We start from the raw sequence: 21990 nt of genomic DNA, 5'->3' as shown, positions 1-21990 counted from the left end.
TGTTTCAGTGTGGGAGCAAACTGTTGAAATCCTTACTTAATGTATACTAAGCTGATCTTCTGTATATTAAGAAAATCGAAAATGAATCTTGATGTGAATGGAAGGGGAGAGGGAGTGGGTAAGGGGAGGGTTGCGGGTGGGAGGGATGGTATGAGGGGGAAGCCATTGTAATCCATAAGTCGTACTTTGGAAATTTATATTCATTAAATAAAAGTTTAAAAAAAAGAAAAAAAGAAAAACAAACAAAAAATGAGTGTAATTAGTATTTCAATTTACTTAGAATTTACTTTATGCTTGGAGATATTGAGTATCTTTCTTCCAAGCTTTTCATAATGTATACAATAGATTATTATGAAGTCTATCTACCCTACTGTGCAATAGAACACTAGAACTGAACATGAAAACAAGAACTGTTTTTATTTGGTTAATCCTCAAGGATTAATTGGTTAAGATGAAAGCAATTTAAGTGGTATAGTGGGGGGTGTAAACCACATTGTTTCAGTAGAATTTAGCTAGAGGTGAACAAATGGAAAAAATAGGAAAAAACATTATTTTTTTAAAGATTTTATATTTTAAAGACAGAGTTACAGAAAGAGGTAGAGCCAGAGAGAGAAAGAGAGAGAGAAAGAGAGAGAGAGGTCTTCCATCTGCTAGTTCACTCCCCAAATGGCCACAATGGCCAGAGCTGTGCTGATCCAAAGCCAGGAACCAGGAGCTTCTTCTGGGTCTCCCACGTGGGTACAGGGGCCCAAGCACTTGGACCGTCTTCTACTGCTTTCCTAGGCCATAGCAGAGAGAACAGAACATATGAAGGAAGGACACAGAAAGAAAATTAATTGGATACTACTACTACTAAATTTTTTTTTTTTTTTAAGATTGAACATGTTCCCTCCTCATTGATTCCGTGGTTGTTTCATTTATCTTCTTGCCAACATGTAAGAGTGCTTTCTTGAGGATATTATGGATTTTAGATTATACTACCGCTTTAGTTAAAATTTTTATGAAATATACTTTTAGCAATTCACTGTTACTTTTTTAAAAAAATATTTATTTATTTGAAAGTCAGAGCTACACACAGAGAGGAGAGGCAGAGAGAGAGAAAGAGAGAGAGAGGTCTTCCATCCACTGGTTCACTCCCTAATTGGCTACAATGGCCAGAGCTGCAATGATCTGAAACCAGGAGCCAGGAGCTTTTTCCGGGTCTCCCACAGGGGTGTAGGGGCCCAAGGACCTGGGCCATCTTCCACTGCTTCCCCAGGCTGTAGCAGAGAGCAGGATCAGAAGTGGAACAGCCAGGACTAGAACTGGCACCCAGATGAGATGCCACCACTGTAGGCAGTGGCTTTACCTGCTGCACCACAGCACCAGCCTCTAGTGTTACTTTTACCAAATAAAACATTTTCATTATTATGGAGTCTGATAAATTACTAGGGTCTTTAAAAAGAATGAGTCCTCTACACCAAGATGGCTCATATAGACCCATTAGATTGCTTGTTGGTTTGTATAATTTGCCTTTAACAATATATCTGTAATATGTACATTATTGGAACACGAAATAAATTAGCACTAATTTCAGAATCAGAAAATTTTCTTATTCATAAACCATTTTCTAAAACTTTCTTCCCATTTGGTTTTATAAAAGTGGCTTTAAAACTCAATACATAGTCTGTCAGCCACTTTCTTGCTTCCCAAAGTATGAAATTCTGAGTGCAAAAAAAAAAAAAAAAAAATAGGCAGATGCTCTAGGAAAGTATAGGTTTCATTAAAGAAAAAGTGGTAAAACCTCACAAAGGGAAAGCCTTCTTTTAGGAATCTTTCTCCTTTTTTTTAAAATCTTGACTGAATAAGTAGAGCTGAGGTGGGCAGTTTTACCATGAAGATAAAAATGTCAGGCTCCTCAGCAAACTTGGATGAAAGCTAACAGATTGCTTCCCTATGCTTTAACTATCAGTGATATGTTTTTCTTCAGATTTTTAGTATATTTTATTTACATTTAGTAAATTTTAAATTGACATTACTCTAAATAACTGTATTTAAGACTACATTATTAGAATTATTCCTATTTCTGTAATGAAAAATGAACTGGATTTTTTTCAGATCATTCTCAGATCTTTAATGATTTGTAAAGTGTTCAATTTTTCAGCAAAATGAAAGAAATAAAAATACATGACATAATACATGCCAAACTTAGGAAACAATGAAAGAACAAGTTATTGTCATTTGCAACACTCTCAAAAAAATTGAAACACTAAGGAAATGGTGATTTTCTAACAAAGATTATGAATTACCAAAATATTATCCTAAGGGCCGATGCTGTGGCATAGTCTGTAAAGCTGACACTTGGTTAGGCTCATGGCTGCTCTGCTTCTGATCCAGCTCTCTGCTGTGGCTTGAGAAAGCAGTAGATGAAGGCCCAAGTCTTTGGGTCCCTGCACCCACATGAGAGACCCAGAAGAAGCTCCTGGCTCTCCTGGTTTTGGATAGGCACAGCTCTGGCCATTGTAGCCAATTGGAGAGTGATCGAGTGGATGGTGAGCTATCTCTCTCTCTCTCTCTCTCTCTGTTTCTCCTTCTCTTGGTGTGTGTTACCCTGACTGTCAAATAAATAAAATCTTTTAAAAAATATTATCCTCAACCAGGCATCAAATTTAACAAATTAATTTATCTTACTTATCAGAGAATATTAAAATGATGTAGACCCTCTACTATAAAAGAAAAAAGAAAGCAAAAATCAAAAAAAATACTAGTTTTCTCAATTTTTAAAGAAGATTTTTCATTACTTCAAATTATTCAAATTATAGGAGAAAATGGAAAGTTTTTGAATCATTTTGTAACAGTATTATGCATTTAATACCAAAATATAAAAGCCAAAAGTCACATTCAAATAAAAATATTACCATAAGAGAATAATACAAATAAATACCTAGCAAATAAAATCAATGTGGCAGGAAATATTGTTCTATGGACTTATAAGCCTTTTTCTAGGCAAATATAAATGATTCAATATCTAGAATGCTAACATAATTCATCATAATTGTAAATTGAACAATTATAGAATAAAAGTCTATTCATAAGTCATACCAGACTATAAAATTAGAAACTCTATCTCTTTATAAAACCAAAACTCTTGTAAAAAATCTGTCAATGATCAGAAAAAATGGGTGATAATTTGTAGATGAGTGCAAATATTTTTTTCTAGTGGAAGTATTCCTATAATATACAATATTATTCTTGGACTTTTCCATTTGAAGGTGTAAGATATATTTTCAAAATAAATACATTATAATTTATTTCATAAAACAGTACATGTTATTTTTTGAAATAACAATGATTAGTGCTCAGATCCTAAGCCTAGTTCCTTCACTAAGCTATGTGTACATAGTCAAATTGGTAAACTTATCTGCCTGTATTTAGTCATATAAAAACCTAATATACTTTCCATATCACGAGGTATTTGTACAGCTTATATAAACTATGTATGTTTAGGTTTCTATAATCGTATTTACCTCATAGCAAATGAATGCTAGCCTTAGGATCTTTGTCATCATCATTGTCACTGAAACTACTACTACTGTAGTAGAGACCTTCCCAGTGTCAGAGAAAGAGAAACTCTGGAAATGAAATGAGGTCATTATCTGCTTGCCTATGAATGCTTCAACTGTAGTTATTATCTGCTTATATGTAACCATTCCAGGTTCTGCTTGCTAGTAGAGAGCAATGGTGTTTACCTTGCCAGCCATGCAGCTCAGTAAGTGTGTGGGGGAAAAAATCAGTAACTATATACACATGAACAGTATTGTATCAACATTAGAATATCCAGTCAAATGTATGCATGTAGCCATATAAGGGAGACAAAGAAGATAAACGTTTTATAAAAAAATACCCCCTCAGTGCCAGCACTGTGCACAGCCAATTAAACTGAAGCCTGCAGCACCAACCCCATATGGGTACTGGTTTGAGTCCTGGCTGCTCCACTTCATTCCAGCTCCCTGCTAATGCACCTGGGAAAGCAGTGGAGGATGGCCCACATCCCTGGGCCCCTGCCACCCATGTGGGAGACCCAGAAAGGGCTCCTGGCTCCTGGTTTGGCTGGGCCTACCCCTGGTTATTTTGGCCATTTGGAGAGTGAGCCAATAGATGGAAGATTTCTTTCTCTCCCTCTCCTTCTCTCTATGTAACTCTGACTTCCAAATAAATCAATATTAAGAAAAAATACCTTTTGTTCCAGTGTTTGTCTTTTTGGAGGAATCCAACTGAGTCTTATGCCAGCATAAATTAAGACTGCTTTCTAGCTTTGATGTCTTGTATCTACTATGAATCCCCATGCCCTGCCACTATAGAAGTGATTCCAATCTGACCAAATCAAGGTGCCTTGGAAAGAGAAGGGAAAGTCAGCAACCAGCATAATTTAATGAATAATATATACTTTCAAACACTGACTTCTTAAATTTTCCAAAATTTGTCTGTAGTTGGGAATACATCTATGAATTACATCTTGATGATGAGGATAAAGCATTTTTTGCAAGGAATAAGATGTACTTAAGCATATACTCAGCTTATTTTAGTTGGATCCCTACTGGCATCTAAGCCTATACATCTGTGTCCTAAAACTGGTCATTTTTGGATATCCTGCAACAGTTGAATTTAAGAATCATTTATTTTAGTCTTCTGAGCATATTTTAGTTACTCACAACATGTGGAGAAAAATGGTGGAACAGCCTTCATGAAGGTTCTATTCTGTTATTTTCATAAATGCCAGCATAAAAGATTCGTGTATCATTTGTGGAATGATGAATCAATTTCATTATAATTTCTAAATTTATAATTTTTGATTTTTAAGTAAGGAATTTTATAAAGATTAGTAATATAACAGTAGTATTTAAGAATGACTGGATAAGAGAAGTTAATGCATTTCAGAATATGGGAAATCTGTACAATCTTGAAGGCAAAATAAATTCATGTGCTATATGAACTATGAGTTGGTTTCAGAGAGCAACTTAGATCTTACTACATTATTTTCCTCCAGGACATTAAACATATTGCCTCTCACATTATTATTCAAGACCCATTAGCTTCATTCAATTCTATCTTAATCCCTAAATGCCACATCCCTTACTCAGCATCCCTCTTTGATACTTCTTAATCTCTTTGATGGTCCAGCTAATGCTCCAACACATTCTTTTTCTCTTTTCCAATTGTATACATTTTTTTAACTCTTTCTTTGCAACCATTAAAAGAAAAATAAGGAAGGAGAAAGGGTGGGAGAGAGGGAGAGTAGGGTGAGAAGTATCATTATGTTCTTAAGACTTTACATTTGAAATTTTTTTGCTTTATATAAAAAAAATTAAAAAGGAAAAAAAAAGCATGGAATTCATTCTTAGTACCATCACACTTGCTTTCTTCAAGGTGTATTTGTTTTACCCTTCTAAAAATGAATTTGAGGGAAGGGGATTGATGTTCTCTGGATTTTACTTCAATTAGATAAAATTCAATGGCATTTTGTACATAAAATAATGAAAATTTCTTACAGTGTCAAAATTTATAGTGTATAATAGACAAGGATCTTCAAAAAGTTCATGGAAAGTATAATTAAACACATCTATTTTATGCATAAATATTTTGAAATCCATGCATAGTTTTTATAATATATATCTCCATGAACTTTCTGAAGAATCATTATATGAACATTCAAAAATCTCACTGCCTCAAATAACTGGGTCCCCATCTCCCATTTGTGAGAGAATTGAGTTCATTCCTCCTAATTTGATGCTGACTCATTCCTGGCCAGTATTCTCTCTCTCCTACCCCACTTCTCTCACAAATAATTTTTTTTTAATAAATCTCAAATCCAATTCACACAATCTGTTTGTGGCTATGATCTATCTGTTTGATCCTTGATATCATCATGGAGCCTTCAAATCTTGGCTCCACTGTTACCTAGATTGTAGACACCAATTATTATACATAAACATTATTTGCACAGGTGTTCTTAGGATTGAAGAGATGAACTATTTTAATAAACTAGGACAATGGCCTGCACCATACACTTCCTAGGTTATAGCCCCTTCTGCCTTTCTTTGTCAGCTTATATTTCATATGCTTTCACTTATTTGGCAAAGATGCCAAAATTTTTATACCACTAACACTTAACTCCTGTTCTTTTTTTGATTATTAAATATTTATCACCATTTATTTTCTTAGTATCTCTGCAATGCAGTCTCAGCAGCAAGAGAAGATAAATGTGTAGTCTTATTCTTCCACTTCGGATAATAAACTCAATATAATTTTGTTACCAAATAGATTTCTTGAAAGTGACATTTTCTAAGTCTATGAATGGTATACATATAAAACTTAAAACTTACCAATAAGTTGAATGTTATTTTCTAATTTTTATATAAAATTGAGTTTTAAGTGGTAAAATGTTTTATCTCACTGAACTAATAAATTCTATAAGAATGATTCAAGCCCGCTTCTTTAAATAGACTATGGTCCTTTTACCTTCTCAGACTGAGGCACCATCAATAGTTTAATTGAGATGTAAGCTTATTTTAGTAATGAGAGAGACACAGCAATAATATTTGTTTCCTCAAATATTGTTTAATTTCCTTTTGTACTTATCATAAAAGAGTACCTGTAACCTGTGAACACTTTCACAAATGTGAAATTGGCAATTCCAGGTCACCAATGATTTTTCCTGTTGCTGAATCTGAGTCAATTTTCAGTCCTTTGACACATTTGATTACTTCCTTCGCCAAGAAATATTCTTGTTATCTGCACTCTAAATGGCTACAAGTCAAATGGACACTATGAGAAACAGTGACTTGATCAGCTCTTGTCCTGACTATTGATGTACAATGTAATACTTTATCCATTTTAGTATTTTGTTCTAGTACTATTGGTTGAACTCTGAAATTAACACACAATTATTCTTAGGTGTTTACATTTTAACTGAAAAGTGATCCCTGTTAGGAATTTGGAAAACATTATGCTGAGTGAAATAAGCCAATCCCAAAGGGACAAATACCATATGTTCTCCTTGATAGGTAGCAACTAACGGAGCACCAAAAAGGAAACCTGTTAAAGTGAAATGAACACTATGAGAAATGGTGACTTGATCAGCCCTCACCCTGACTGTTGATGAACAGTTTAATACATTATCCCTCTTAGTATTTTTTTGTTTGTTCTACTTAATGCTTTTGGTTGAATACTGTAATCAATAAACAGTTATTCTCAAGTGTTGAAACTTAACTGAAAAGTGATTGCTGTTAAATATAAGAGTGGGAATAAGAGAGGGAAGAGATGTGCAATTTGGGACATGCTCAAGCTGACTTACCTCAAATGGTAGAGTTAGAAACATACCAGGGGATTCCAATTCAATCCCATCGAGGTGGCATGTACCAATGCCATCTCACTAGTCCCAGTGATCAATTTCTGTTCACAATTGATCATAATGATAGGCCTAAGAACCAAAGGGAGCACACAAACAAGACTAGTGTCTGCAAATACTAGCTGATAGAATCAAAAAGGGAGAGAATGATCCAACATGGGAAGCGAGATACACAGAATGGCAGATGTCCTAAACAGCACTCTGGCCTCAGAATCAGCCCTTAAGGCATGCGGATCTGGTTGAAAATCCCATGAGAGTATTTCAGGCATGGAAAGTCAAAACACTTTATCAAAAAAAAAAAAAAAAAAAAAAAGAAAGATCTCTGCAAGTGAGATCCCAGTGGAAAGAATGGGTCATCAAAGAAGGAGGTACCTTTCTCTGAAGGGAGGAGAGAACTTCCACTTTGACCTTCTCTAAATATGATCAGAGTCGGTGAACTCAAAAGTCTTCCATAGCCTTGGCAACTCATGACAAGTGCCTAGGGTGATTACTGATGCCATAAACAAGAAGGTCAATTGGTTAAGTCAACAACAGGAGTCACTGTGCACTTACTCCGCATGTAGGATCTTTGTCCTTAATGTGCTGTACATTGAGATTTAATGCTATAACTAGTACTCAAACAGTATTTTTCACTTTGTGTTTCTATGTGGGTGCAAACTGATGAAATCTTTACTTAATATATGCTAAACTGATCTTCTGTATATAAAGATAATTGAAAATGAATCTTGATGTGAATGGAAGGGGGGAGGGAGCAGGAAAGTGGAGGGTTGCGTGTGGGAGGGAAGTTATGGGGGGGCATTGTAATCCATAAGTCGGTCTTTGGAAATTTATATTCATTAAATAAAAGTTAAAAAAAAATAAATGGCTACATTCCTTTCTTCCTCTTTCCTTGCTGATATTTGTTCTCTAATTCTACTAATATTGGAGGGCCTTAGAATTTAGCCTTCATTTGACATCATTTCTGCCATTATAATTCCTTTGGAGATTCATCTAATCTCCACAAATACATCTCTTGCTTATGACTTGCACAGCTATTTCACCAGCCTTGATTTCTCCCCTAAAATCAATATTTCTTTATCTCATTAGCTACTTGAAATCTCCATTTTTTTCTAATAAAAATAGACATCTAAACATACCAAATTTCACATGTTCAGAACCAAACTGTAGGGAACATGTGATGGCGTAGTGAGCAAAGCCTCGGCCTATGACACCAGCATCCTGTATGGGCACTGATTCAAGTCCAGGTTGCTGCAGTTCAGATCCAGCTTACTCCTTATGTGCCTGGAAAAGCAGCAGAACATTGCCCAAGTGTATTGTTCCCTACCACCACATGGGAGACTCAGAAGAAACTCCTGGCTCCTGGATACGGTCTGGTCCAGCTCCGGCCTTTGTGCCATCTGGAGAGTGATCCAGTAGATGGAGATCTCAGTCTCTCTCTCCCTCTCTGTTACTCTGCCTTTCAAGTAAATTAATTAATTTTTATAAAACAAACTCTATAATCTTACTCCCAATTCTATTTTTTTATAATTTCTCATGCCAATTATTGGTTACTTCATCTTTCAGTGGCTAAAGGCAAAAATATGGCTTTCATCAACATGATACATTCATTCCATCAAGCAGTTAACTCTACCTTAAAAATATATCCTGTACCATCTTCTGATTACAACCGCCATTGTTTCTTGTTTTTTTTTTTTTTTTTTTTTTTTTTTTTTTTTTTTTGTTGGACAGGCAGAGTAGAGAGTGAGAGAGCGAGAGAGACAGAGATAAAGGTCTTCCTTTTACCGTTGGTTCACCCTCCAATGGCCGCTGCGGCCGGCGCACCGCGCTGATCCAATGGCAGGAGCCAGGTGCTTCTCCTGGTCTCCCATGCAGGTGAAGGGCCCAGGCACTTGGGCCATCTTCCACTGCACTCCCGGGCCACAGCAGAGAGCTGGACTGGAAGAGGAGCAACCGGGACAGAATCCAGCACCATGACCGGAACTTGAACCCGGTGTGCTGGCACCGCAAGGTGGAGGATTAGTCTATTGAGCCGCAGTGCCAGCCATTGTTTCTACACTGTTTCCAAGCAATATAATCTCTTGCACTGGCTATTGCAACAACTGGTCTTCTGCATCCTACCCTTATCTCTATAGAGTCTATTCTCAGACCTATAGGGATATCAGATTCCATCATACCCTTCTCTAAATCCTCTAATAGCATCCTGTTTCCTTCAGAGTAAATAAGAAATCCCAGTCATAGTGTTGGTGGTATTGACATAATTTACTCTTAGGACTTTCCCTATCGTGTGCTCCACCTTTATTGCTGCTTGAGGTTCCAAGCACCCTCCAACCTTGGAGTTTTGCATTATGTCCTCTCTGCTTATAATATTCTTCCTTATATATGAGTATCTGCAGGGCTTACTTCTTAAATATTTGCTAAGAAATCGCCTTCCCTGTATTCTACTCAGTACATTGTATGTACAAATTGTAGCCTCTCCCATAGCTTTTAAAGCTTCCTTTGTTTTGTGCCATTCTTTCCCTCAGGATTTGTCACTTATTAGACTATATAATTACATTGTTTTTCTATATTTCTTGTCTCTCTAGTTTCATCAGTATGTTAGCTTCATGAGAGTGTGGATTTCTCTTTCCTCCCTTTGTGGCTGTTTTCTCAGTCCTTAAAATGGTGTCTGGTTTATAGCAGAGTCTTGAAAACATTTGTTAAATTGAAGAATGAAATGAAATAGTCTTACTATGATAACACTCCAGATATTTGGGATAGTGGTTGATTAATCTACTACATGAAAAATTAAAGTACACTGACTTGTAATATATTTTTGTATCCAGGCAGTCTCTAAAACAAAAAGTTCCGAAACTCTGATTCTTTTATTTACATCATTCTCAGATCACATCGCTAAACAGTCCAGTCTCTATGACAGCAAAGATTTGAGACAGATCCTCTGTTATGTTAAAATAATTTCTTAAGAGAAAAATTTAAAAATGTGAGCAACAAGGTGTAAAATTAAGCAAAAAGCTACATTTGCTGACTTAATGTTCATGGAAAAATACTAGACATCTTCATTTCTTTTCCTCTCCTTTCACCTCATAAAACACGGCTAGGACCTTGAGAACATCAAAAATTCTCCAAACTAGGTCAGTAAGTTCATTGCCTTCCCAAGCTATTCTTTAAGTAATGCTCCTTCCCTTAAAACTGGCTGTTCAGTTTGCCACTTTTAGGAGCACTAACATTTGGCTGACCAATGCTCTTCCCCCACTCCTGCAGGTAGCTAGCTTTTTAAACAGCAAGCCTTGCTCTAATGAACAGAAGTTATATCCCCCAAGATATTCATTTGGCAGAGCTATTGGGCTGTTCTCAGCAATTCTCCAAACTTACATTTCACACTTCTTTACGTCTGAACAGGAAAAAGGGAAAAACAACTTCTATGATTTTCAAAAGCAAAATAGAATATGTCATAGCGTTAAGTAGCTACAAAATGAATTTCTAAGTGCTCTTTTGCTAGCTTTCTGGGACAAATCATACAAGATGATACCACTTTGAATTCAATACATGGTTAAGTGCTTTCTGCTCTTGTTAAGGGCTAGGTTACCTAAAAAGTGTTCCTATTTTCAGCTTAGTGTTGATTCAGTGCTACAAGTATTTTTGAGAATCTGGTTTTACTTGGAAGAACTCAGAATTGTAATGAAATAAAGACCACATGCCTTGCTAATGTTGTTTGATATATTGTATCAGGATAATTAAGGTACATATTTAAAATTAACTGCTTTGTTGAATTTTATTTCTTCTAAAATTCTGAAAATATTGAGGGAGTTTTTTTGTTTGTTTAGTTTGAGAAAATAGTTGTGTAATAATCAAAAGTAGGCTTAGTTAAATGAGTAGTTTATGCAGCAACAAGAGAGAAGGAACGAACCAGTATGAGGAGAGCTAAAGTAGAGATGCTGGGAAAAGAAATGAAGAAGATACTGTTTTGGAAGCAAAAAAGGGTGGTTAACTAACCCTGATATTATGAAACTGCGTATGATGTTGAAGGAGGGGCAAGGAAAGCATTAATCAAATCTGGGAAAGATAAAACAACATAAGCTTCTAAGATGTATATTGGTAGATGAATTCACTTTTGTAACATTCTCATGAGTACAGCTAGCTCATAAAATATATATGAATTTCCATTTATAATTCAAATGCTCAGCTTACATGCATTCTCTCTGTTCCTCTTTCTATTCAACTACCTTTTATCATAAATAAAGGCCAAACAAGCTTTAGTATATACATAGTACATTGAGTATACACACATTATCTTTAGTAAATATTACTAATTAACCAAGAACCTGCATTTGAAAGGGCAATAGACAAATATTTAAGTACTGGAAGAACTGTTTTCTTTATGTTCTCAAAATACCTCCTCTGGGAACCTTAAATCATTTCTGCTCTAGGAAGTAAAACTTCAGAAATTACATGTTTTTAAGTTTGGAAGTTATATTTTGTCTGTACTCCTGTGGAACTGTGATCTTTCTACACTTTTCTTGTTGAGCTCTTTGTTTCATAGAGTATTAAGCCTAAAAATATGTTATTGCAAAATTTAAAAGAAAAATGAATAAGGGAGAGAGTGAGGGAAGTCTCATTATATTCTTAGAATTGTATCTATGAACTACATGAAATCTGTTCTCTTTATAATCATAAAAAATAAAAAGAAATAATAGTCAAAGTAATTATTTTTGATGAAACATATATTATAATAGATTATTAATCTCATCCTCTGAGATCATCTTCCATCATCCTAAGGGTTTTGAATCTTTAATTTTTGGAATCTCTCTGAAAAATACTTTAAGGACTTTGATAAAATAATAGAAATATATATTTATGAGAGTTGATATTGATTAAAAATATTTATTGGGGGCAGACATTTCAGTTAGTGCCTTAGAGGCCTTCTTCTACATCATAATACCTGGATTTTATTCCTACCTCTGTCTGCTGTTCCCAGATTTCTGTCAGTACACACCCTAGGAGGAAGCAGTGATGACTCATGTGGCTGGATCCCTGCCACACATGTGGGAGAAATGGGCTGTGTAGTTGACTCCAGGCTTCAACCCAGACCCTCTGACAGTTGCAGGCACTTGGGGAGTGAATTGGTGAATGGGAGTGTTCTCTATTTCAAATTAGCTAAATAAATACTTTAAAAGTTCTCTTCTTCACAATTAAGATAGTCTGTGTAGTCTCTATATACAGCCTTTATAATTAGCAAACAGAATGCCTTCTGGAGAAGACACCTATGTAGATGAAGCTATCACAGAGGCAGAGTAATATGAAAGAGAAATCAGTTTTAATACCTGGAATATTTCCTTAAAAATATAACATAACCCCCTGAGGTTTTATGATTCAAAGCATAAATATCTCATTTAATTACAAAGCATTTATGTCTTTTTCTGAATAATTGAAGATTTTTTTAAAAAAAATCTATGTAATAATATGTTAAGTAATTGAACATAAATAATATGGACAAAGTAGGGAAAGGGAGAAATTTGGTCCAATTTCTGGGACTAGCAAAGGGTCTCCAAAATTGATTCATCCTTCTTCTTCAGCAGTCTTTCTGTATCAAAGACCTACCCCATCTGGTCCACTATTCCAAGGCATGGTTTTTTTTGTATGATTGTGTGGAAGACAGAAGGAAAGATGGTTCTTTATAGAGTATAAGAAAGGGAAAATCAGAAAAAAAAATCAGACTTACAAAGTGACAAGTACAATAGACACTTTCCATATTTAATGTGTCTTATTCCCTTATCCTAGTAATTTATTAATTCATTAATGCATGTGTTACTCTACCTCTTACCCTTTGAATAAACCAAGGTTGATCCCAAGTATATAAGAAACTAATAATAAAATCTATTTGTTTATTTGAGAAGCAGAGTTACAGAGAGACACAGAGGTAGAGACAGAATGGGAATGCTTCCATTGGCCGGTTCATTACTCAAATTAGCTGCAATGGTCAGGCTGAAACCAGGAGCCAGGAGCCATATGGATGGCAGTGACTCAAGCACTTGGGCCGTCTTCAGCGGCTCTTCTGAGTGCATTAGCATAGAACTGAATCATAAAAGGAGTATCCAAACTCCAACTGGTGCAAACTCCAACTGGTGCTCATACAGTGTTCTCGTGTTAGAGATAGCGGCTTAACCCACTGTGCTGGAAAGCCAACACCTAAACCTAAAATTATATTGGAAAATCTTTACCATCTGCTATAAGATGCCCCATTAAAGATAACAGAAATCTTACTAAGTTAGATTTTCCCCTAAAGAACTCAATCCAGCTTTAATGTTCCCAGTATACAACATTGCTTGGATATTATCGTATTTTATGATAATAGCGTTATTATTCTTCCATGCCATAGGAACTATTGTCTCAAATGATATTCATGGTTTACTGGGAAGAAAAGGAGATGATACAGGTAGTGACCCAATAATAAGACCTCACTTTTAATGCTCTACAGAATTCACAAGTTAACATTAGCTTCTTTTAAAATTTTATTTATTTGTTTATTTGAAAGGCAACAAGACTAAGAAAGATCTCCCATCAGATGATTCACTACCTAAATGCATCCAACAGCAGGGCTTGGTGAAGCCAGAAGCTGGGAACTCAATTTAGATCTATGTAGATTATAGGGACCAAGGACTTGGGCCATCACTCGCAAGGCGTGCTTTAGCAAGAAGCTGAAATAGAGGGCAAAGCTGAGACTTAACCCAGGTACTCTGATATGGGATTTGGGTGTCCAAAGTGATGGTGTAAGTGCTGTGCCAAAAGCCCACCCAAACATCAGTTCTTTCACTGTTGGTGGCAAACAGGTATTTCAGCTAAGGGACGTACTACAATAAAATTCTCAAGTAAGTGGCATGTATCAGTGGAAAATAGGCTGTAAAAGGAGAGAAAAAGCAAATAAACATGAGTTATTGATTTGCTAAATTGAATATGTCCTAGGGGATGCTCCTTTCCTTATCCTGATCATTTCCATCTGCATGGGTAAATTTTTACCAGTTTTGCCCTCTATACCTCTCCAAGTCACCTAATCATTATGTCTCTGGGCAGTGGGCTGGATTATCTGACTGATGAAATGGGATAGAAAAAGAATCTCAGCTGAACACAGATTTACCTTTTTTTCTTCTTCCATGAGCTGGTGGCACATCACAGCAGTCATTTTTTAACCTGGTGAAAGTACCACAGTGGACAAAGCTTTCACTAGCTACATTACTATAGCATCTCCTAGGCCTGGCTGGAAGACTGTTTGGCTTCCAGGTTTCACATGGAGACTACATTTCAAACTTATTCAGAGTTTATATTAGTAGTTCAGGCAATATTTTTATCAGATTTATTTTAAAATAAAATTATATAATAAAATTTACCAAAAAATAATCAAAATTAAATGTGTACATATATGATGAATTTTGAAAAATATATATAGTTGTCTAACCAACACAGTAACAATATAGAATGTTTGTATTAACTCATATTTTCCCTTGTGTCCCTTTGCAATCAATAAACATGGTTCCTGACAATGACTTCTTAACATTTTTTAACCTATATTTCCTCCATTTATAGAATTTCACACAAATCTAATTATATAGTACACAACCTTTTGTGTCTCATATATTTCATTAGCCTAATGCTTTTGAGATAGGTCCCTGTTGCTTTACATTTATTGGAAAGGCACAGAGATCAAGATAGGTGGAGATCTTCTATCTGCTGGTTTATGCCCCAAATGCCCACAATAGCAAGGATTGGGTTGGGCCAGTGCCAGGAGCTCTGAACTCAGTCTGTGTTTCCCATATCAGGGACAGGGACCCGAGTACTTAAATTATCACCTGTTGCCTCCCCAAATGCACATTTACAGGATCCTGGATTGGGACCGGAGGTGGAATGCCTACCCAGCAACTTTAATATGGGATGTTTTTTAAGAGATATCTTAACCACTCTGCCACATGCTCTCCTCCTTGTTGTTTTTAATCAGTATTTCTTTCCTTCTTGTTTGTAAACAAGTTAATGGCTATTTCAGATGTGTATATGGTTTGTATTTGTGAATAAAACTGATATAAACATCCAAGAACAATACTTTGTGTAAACGTATCCATTATCTCTGTTGCGCAGTTATATGGAAATGGTATTTCTGAGTTCTAAGGTAAGTTTATATAGCACTTCATTAGATTTGCCAAATGGTTTTCCCAAAGTGGTTGTGTAATTTTTCATTGCCACAAACAATGCACAAGGCTTTATATATTCACCAAAATTAGTATTTCTGTTTTATGAATTTTATTGTAAATTTTATGGTATTAATTTTCATTATAACTTTCAATTCTTTAGTGACTATTGATATTGAATACATTTTCACATTTATTTAAAATTAATACTCATGCTAAAATATTTATTTAAAATTTCTCTGTTTAATAGATTTCTCTTATTTCTGTTGTAAGACTTTTTAATATGTATAAATTCTTCAGCATATATTTCTGTGTCTGACTTATTTTCTTTTACTTGACTAGCTCCAGTTCCATGGTTAGTTTAAAGAAACAAAGTTTATTGTTGTTTACTGACATTTATGATCTTGCCAACACCATTTAACTGTTTAATTGCTTTTTTGGATAAATACCTTCAGATTTTTTTGTTAAACAATTAAGTAACTTATTAATACAAATATTTTTATAGCTTTTATAGCCTTTTAATTATATTGTTTTATTCCACTGGCTAAGAAAATCAGGAAAACATTGAATAGAAAGGTGAAAATAGATTTCCACATCAAATTGGAGTATTTATTCAAAATAGAATTTTGATGAGAGACTTTAGATTAATGACTGATGGGCTTTTGTGAATATTTTTTCTGTACTAATTAGGGTAGTTGTAAAGTGTTTTCTCTTAGCTGTTGTGAACTCCCACTCCAGCATCCTCTTAATGTGTACTTGAGGAGGCAACAGATGATAAGATACGTGGCTTCATCATTTTGAACATCAAACCAACTTTGCATTACTGGCCTATGTCTGAATTTTCATATTTTGTTAATTTGGTATATTGATATTTTTAATTTGCTAAAATCTTAATATGCATTATGACATCTATGTTTACAAAGGTTATTTATAGTTATCTGTTATTATAACGTCTTTGAGTGATCTTGATATTAGAGTAATGATAGTTTTATATAATTGAAGTGGAAAGTATCCCACTTCTATTTTCTGGAATGTTTGCTTTCTTAACTATTTAGTAGAATTAGTCAGCAAACTTATCTTGGCCATGGTTTTATTCATTAGAAGATTAATAATTGAAAAATGCTAATATTTAGTAGTTAAAAAACCATTCAATGTATCTTCTTTAGTGAGATTAGATAGTTATTTTTTCTCAAAGAGTGTGTTCATTTCCTCTGTTGTTTCACTTATTGGCATAAAATTGCTATAGTCCCTGCATTTCCTAACATTTGTGTAATTTCTCCTCTGTCATGTATCTGTGTTTCTTTTTGCTCTTTCCATCAGTGTGTCTAGAAGTTTCTCTATTTTAATCCTTGAAGAGCCTACTTTTATTTGCTTTTACTGTTATTAATTTTATTTGCTTTTCTATTTCATTTACTTCCTCTTTTGCCTTTATTCATCGTATTCTTATTTGAAATTATGGTTAACTTGCTCTTAGTTTCTGATTTTAATTAACACAGTTATATATTGTGGGCTCATCCTGTGAGGCCCATGCACCGTTGGCATGGTGGGGCAATGGCATTCGTTGAGAAGAAGCACCAGAGACAAGTTTTGGTGAACATGTTTGCTTTATTAATGACCAAGCACACCTTTTAAAGAGTAGGCAGAAGGGGCAAAGCTAATTCAAGACAACAAGAATTCTATAGGATAGAGCTCATATTGGTGCTGCTATGCTTCTCCAATGAGCTTGAAGATCACAAGGCTACAGTAGCCTTCCGGATGGGCCTGGGCCACACCAGAGAGCAGTTTACCCAATTGGCAATTACTAGGCTCTTCCACAGAAGGCAGGAGTGGGGAAAAGGTGCCTGGGAATACTAGGGCCCCTGCTGCCTGCCACCAGGCAGGCAGTCTCACAGGATCACCCACAGTATATATTTTTGAGGTGTCATGTGAAGTCTTTGTATACATTGTGTAATTGTCAAATCAACATAAATATATATATATATACATACAGATATATACTTAAATATTAATTTTTGTGATATTAAAAATCATTTAGCTTTTAAAAATCATTATAGATAATGTGATAGATAACACCACTGTTATCTATAGTCTCTCTACGGTTCAACAGAACACCAGAAGTAGTTTTCAAATCTAAGTACAACTTAGTTTACAGTGATCAATCTTCACCCAGATAACAAGCCCCCGACTCTCCCTGGCCTCTTATAATTGTTATTCTGCTCAAAACTTGTATGAGATTAGCTTTGTTAGATTCAACATATTACCTATAACATGACAAAAATTTCAGAAATTTCTCCTTTGGCCCTCTCATTCACCACAGAAGTTCTCGTTTCCAAAGATTATAACTATTCTGTTGTCCAGCAGTATGGATTATTTGCTTGGCTCTGAGTTTTACATAAATGTAAGCACACATCATGTATGTTCATATGTTTTGTTTTCTTTGCATAACACTTTATTTGTGAAAGTCATTCATACTGTTGCATCCAACTGTAGTTTTTATTTTCGTTCTTTTATGGACCTCACTATATAAATAAACTCCAATGTATTTGAAAAAGATTCAACATATGAGTGACATCATATAGCATTTTTTCTGCTTATTTATTACTGATACTAAAATTATAGATTCTTGAGCTAAGCCTTATATTTTGTCTAATATAAACATTCAGTGCTAGAAATTCTACAAATCTGCTTTTCTTTAAATATGATATATTTTACTTTCAGATATCATTATTATTAATCTTTAGAATTCTATTTAGTATCTCTCGAAATTGTTCTTGTTCTTGCACTTTCTTCTGCTTTCTTTAACAAATGCAAAAGAGTTTTAAGTATTTATTTTGAGAGTAAGAGAGAGAGAGGAAGACACAGAAAGAGAGAGAGACGTAGTCCATCTTCTGGTTTACTCCACAGATGGCCAAAATGGCCAATGCTGGCCATGTTGAAGCCAGGAGCCAGGAGCTCCATCCAGTTCTCCCATGTGGATGGAAGGGGCCCAAACACTTGGGCCATCTTCTACTGTTTTTCCCAGGCCATTAGCATGGAATTGGATTGGAAGTGGAGAAACTGGACCATGAACCAATGCCCATATGGGATGTCAGCATTGCAGACGGCAGCTTTACCCACCATGCCACAATGTGGGCGCCAAAACATATTTTAAAAGTTCTTTAATTGTCCTTGTCTACTGCTTTCATCATCTCTCATGTCCAGGATTGTTTCTATTATTTGATTTTTGGCTGATTATAGGTCATATTTTCCTATATTAATGAATGCTTGATAATTTTGGACTGGATACAAAACATTGTGAACTTACACTTTCAATTGTTATGTTTTGTGTTGGAGTGCAGTTGAGCTACTTGGAATCATTTGAATATTTATAGAATTTTTAAATTTATATTGTGGTTGGTCCAGAAAGCCTTTGACCTAGGGCTAATTTAATCATGATATTAGGGCCATAAAATTCAGGGAATCATACCTGATGACTCATATATCAAAATATCTTTTTATTCTATCTGGTGGAAAGATAAACTCTTCATAGTCATTTTGATATCTCTGAATTTTTTGTCTACTTTGTTACAGTTTTATGTTGACCATTTCCCTGACTGTGAATAGTTACTTTATTGAAGAACTCTGGGAATCTCTAGATGCATTCTTCCGTTTTTTCCTTCCAACTTCCTTCCTTCCTTCCTTCCTTCCTTCCTTCCTTCCTTCCTCCCTCCCTCCCTCCCTGCCTCCCTTCATTCTTCTCTTCCTCTCTTTCTAATTTATTTGTATTCTTACTAAAAATTTTAGTCTTCTCATTTTGAACTTCCTCCTCAACTTAATGAAACCCCAAAATTACATTTAAGCTTGTCCTGTCTGTGCTGCAACAATGAAAATTGCTTCATGCTGCTAAATTTGTAGGATTTGTCTTGTATTTTTCATTCCCAGGAATCACATGTTAACTGCCTACTATTCAATGACTAAACAAAATTATTTCATATTTCATCCAAATTTTTTACTGAGGCAAGAGAGCAGATACTGTCTGTTATACCATTTTGTCTATGAGCAGCTGTTTTCACACATGATATTTTTATTTGCCATCTGCCTCATTCTTTTGTATAATATCTCAAAATTTTCAGAACTTGGTGAAGAGTATGATGTTATTTATTTGGCTTCCCACGATGGCCTCGATGATATCCTTCAAATTTAGAAAAAAAAAGCACACTAGATATTTTGGGAAATTTTCATCATAAAGTTAGTTTAAAATAAAAGAGTATTAGTTACACAATGGCTATTTATGATAACTGAAACTTAAGTGGAGAAATTATAAACATACTTGGTTATTTTTCCTTGAGGGGCAATCATTTAACAGAAGACACATCCACAAACATAGATGTGGAAACTTCCAACTCCCTAAAATAATTTGAACTGAAGGTAATATTCTAGACAATTATAGATCTCTATAAATTCTTCTATAAAATTTTTAATGAATGACAGCAGGGTTTGATGAAGGCTAGAAGCCATCTTTTAACTTGAAACATATGCATGAGGAGTGTAAGAAAAAGACGAGAAATTCCATTTCATTAATTTGGGATATTTTTTCTTTCTTTGTGAGAAAAATAATAATAGTGTATTAGTCTTTGCTTCATAACAAGAACTTCAAAAATAATTGTTTATTGGCCTGTGCCGGGGCTCAATAGGCTAATCCTCCGCCTTGCAGCACCGGCACCCCAGGTTCTAGTCCCGGTCAGGGCGCCGGATTCTGTCCCAATTGCCCCTCTTCCAGGCCAGCTCTCTGCTGTGGCCCGGGAGTGCAGTGGAGGATGGCTCAAGTGCTTGGGCCCTGCACCCCATGGGAGACCAGGAGAAGCACCTGGCTCCTGCCTTTGGATCAGCGCGGTGCGCTGGCCGCAGCGCGCTGGCCACGGTGGCCATTGGAGGGTGAACCAAAAGCAAAAGAAGACCTTTCTCTCTGTCTCTCTCTTTCACTGTCCACTTTGCCTATCAAAATGATAATAATAATAATTGTTTATTTAACTCCTACTGCTGTGTCTTGTTAACATGAGCTGAGCCATGATTTGCCTCTTATGGGAAAATATTGGTTTAAAAGTTCCTCAACATGGAGTGTTATTTCCAGAGCAACAAAAGTGACAGAACTCAAATGTGTAAATGCATCTCATATCACTGCTGTGTCAGTTTTACAGTTGTTGCAGTGACAAAAATGTTACCTGGCCAACTCCTGATTTTAAGCACGAAAGAAGACACGTTATATCCACTAAACGAGGCTGCAAAGTTTTGTGCTCCTTCTGCAATCTGTCATATCTGTTGTTCTTCTTCTTTCAAAAATTTCTGATGGCTCATTTTCATCTTCAGAATGAACACTAACTTCATTAGAAGGGTATTTGATGATCTATCTATCTGTAACCTTAAAACAAACATATTTAAGAATTCTCCTTGATACTGACCATTCATCTCTCATAATAGTTCAGGTAACTTTCACAAAATAAAAAATGTTTCAGAATAAATATATTAAACACGATGATAGGAATACTCATTGTCATGGGACCATACATAATACATATGCTAGGTAAAGAACGCCCTAACTTATGAGAAAACCATCTTTATCTGCCATTTTAGAGTACAATTTTTACTCATTTAGATATATTCACCATTCTTCAGTTTTTGTGCTTTAAATATGGAATATATACACACAAAATTATGATATTTCAAAAATATTTCGGCTGATGAATAATTGCTCTTAGATCTATCCACATATCCTGTAAAGTTGACCTCAAGTAGGCTAATACTACTAACAATCCAAAAATGAAGACTTGTTCTCTACATGATAGCCATCATTTCATTTGAATTTTCACGGTATGTCAAGTATATTAAATGTATAACTGGCATTAGTTCACTAATGTCCATAACAATCATTGAATATAAAAATTATATCCTGATACATAAATATTTCTCTAGTTGTACCCTGTCTGAATTGCCAACCCAGATTCTTGAGATATAAAACAGTAGCTGTTTTCAATCACTACAACAATTGTGGAGTTTGTACACAGCAATAGATAACTTAGAAAATGAACATGTCCTTGTGCTGTTATAGTTATGACTCTAGCCATAATAACTGACAATGAGTGAAAATTATATTATTGAGCAGGTTACTGAGAAAATATATACAGTGGCTTATTTTCTCATTTCTTGATCCCTGTGCCTTTCAGGAAATAAATATCACCATATTACTTACCTGCTCATGAAATCTCTGAGACAAGCCATTTCCATAGTCATCTGATAAAGTATCTGAGCTTTTTCTACATTAGAAGGTATTCACCTTTGTAGCTTATCTGATTTAGGGATAAAAGTCATTTTTTCACAAGAAGAAAATATCAAGAACATGTTAAAAGGAATTTCAAGGGGAAGATGTAATCAATACTTGTCAGAGAGAGCTTGCTG

Source organism: Oryctolagus cuniculus, chromosome 5 (genome assembly GCF_051225735.1).
Source record: "Oryctolagus cuniculus isolate XC-2025 breed Fujian yellow rabbit chromosome 5, ASM5122573v1, whole genome shotgun sequence".
NCBI classification, from domain to species: domain Eukaryota; kingdom Metazoa; phylum Chordata; class Mammalia; order Lagomorpha; family Leporidae; genus Oryctolagus; species Oryctolagus cuniculus.
This window is presented reverse-complemented; position numbering follows the sequence as displayed.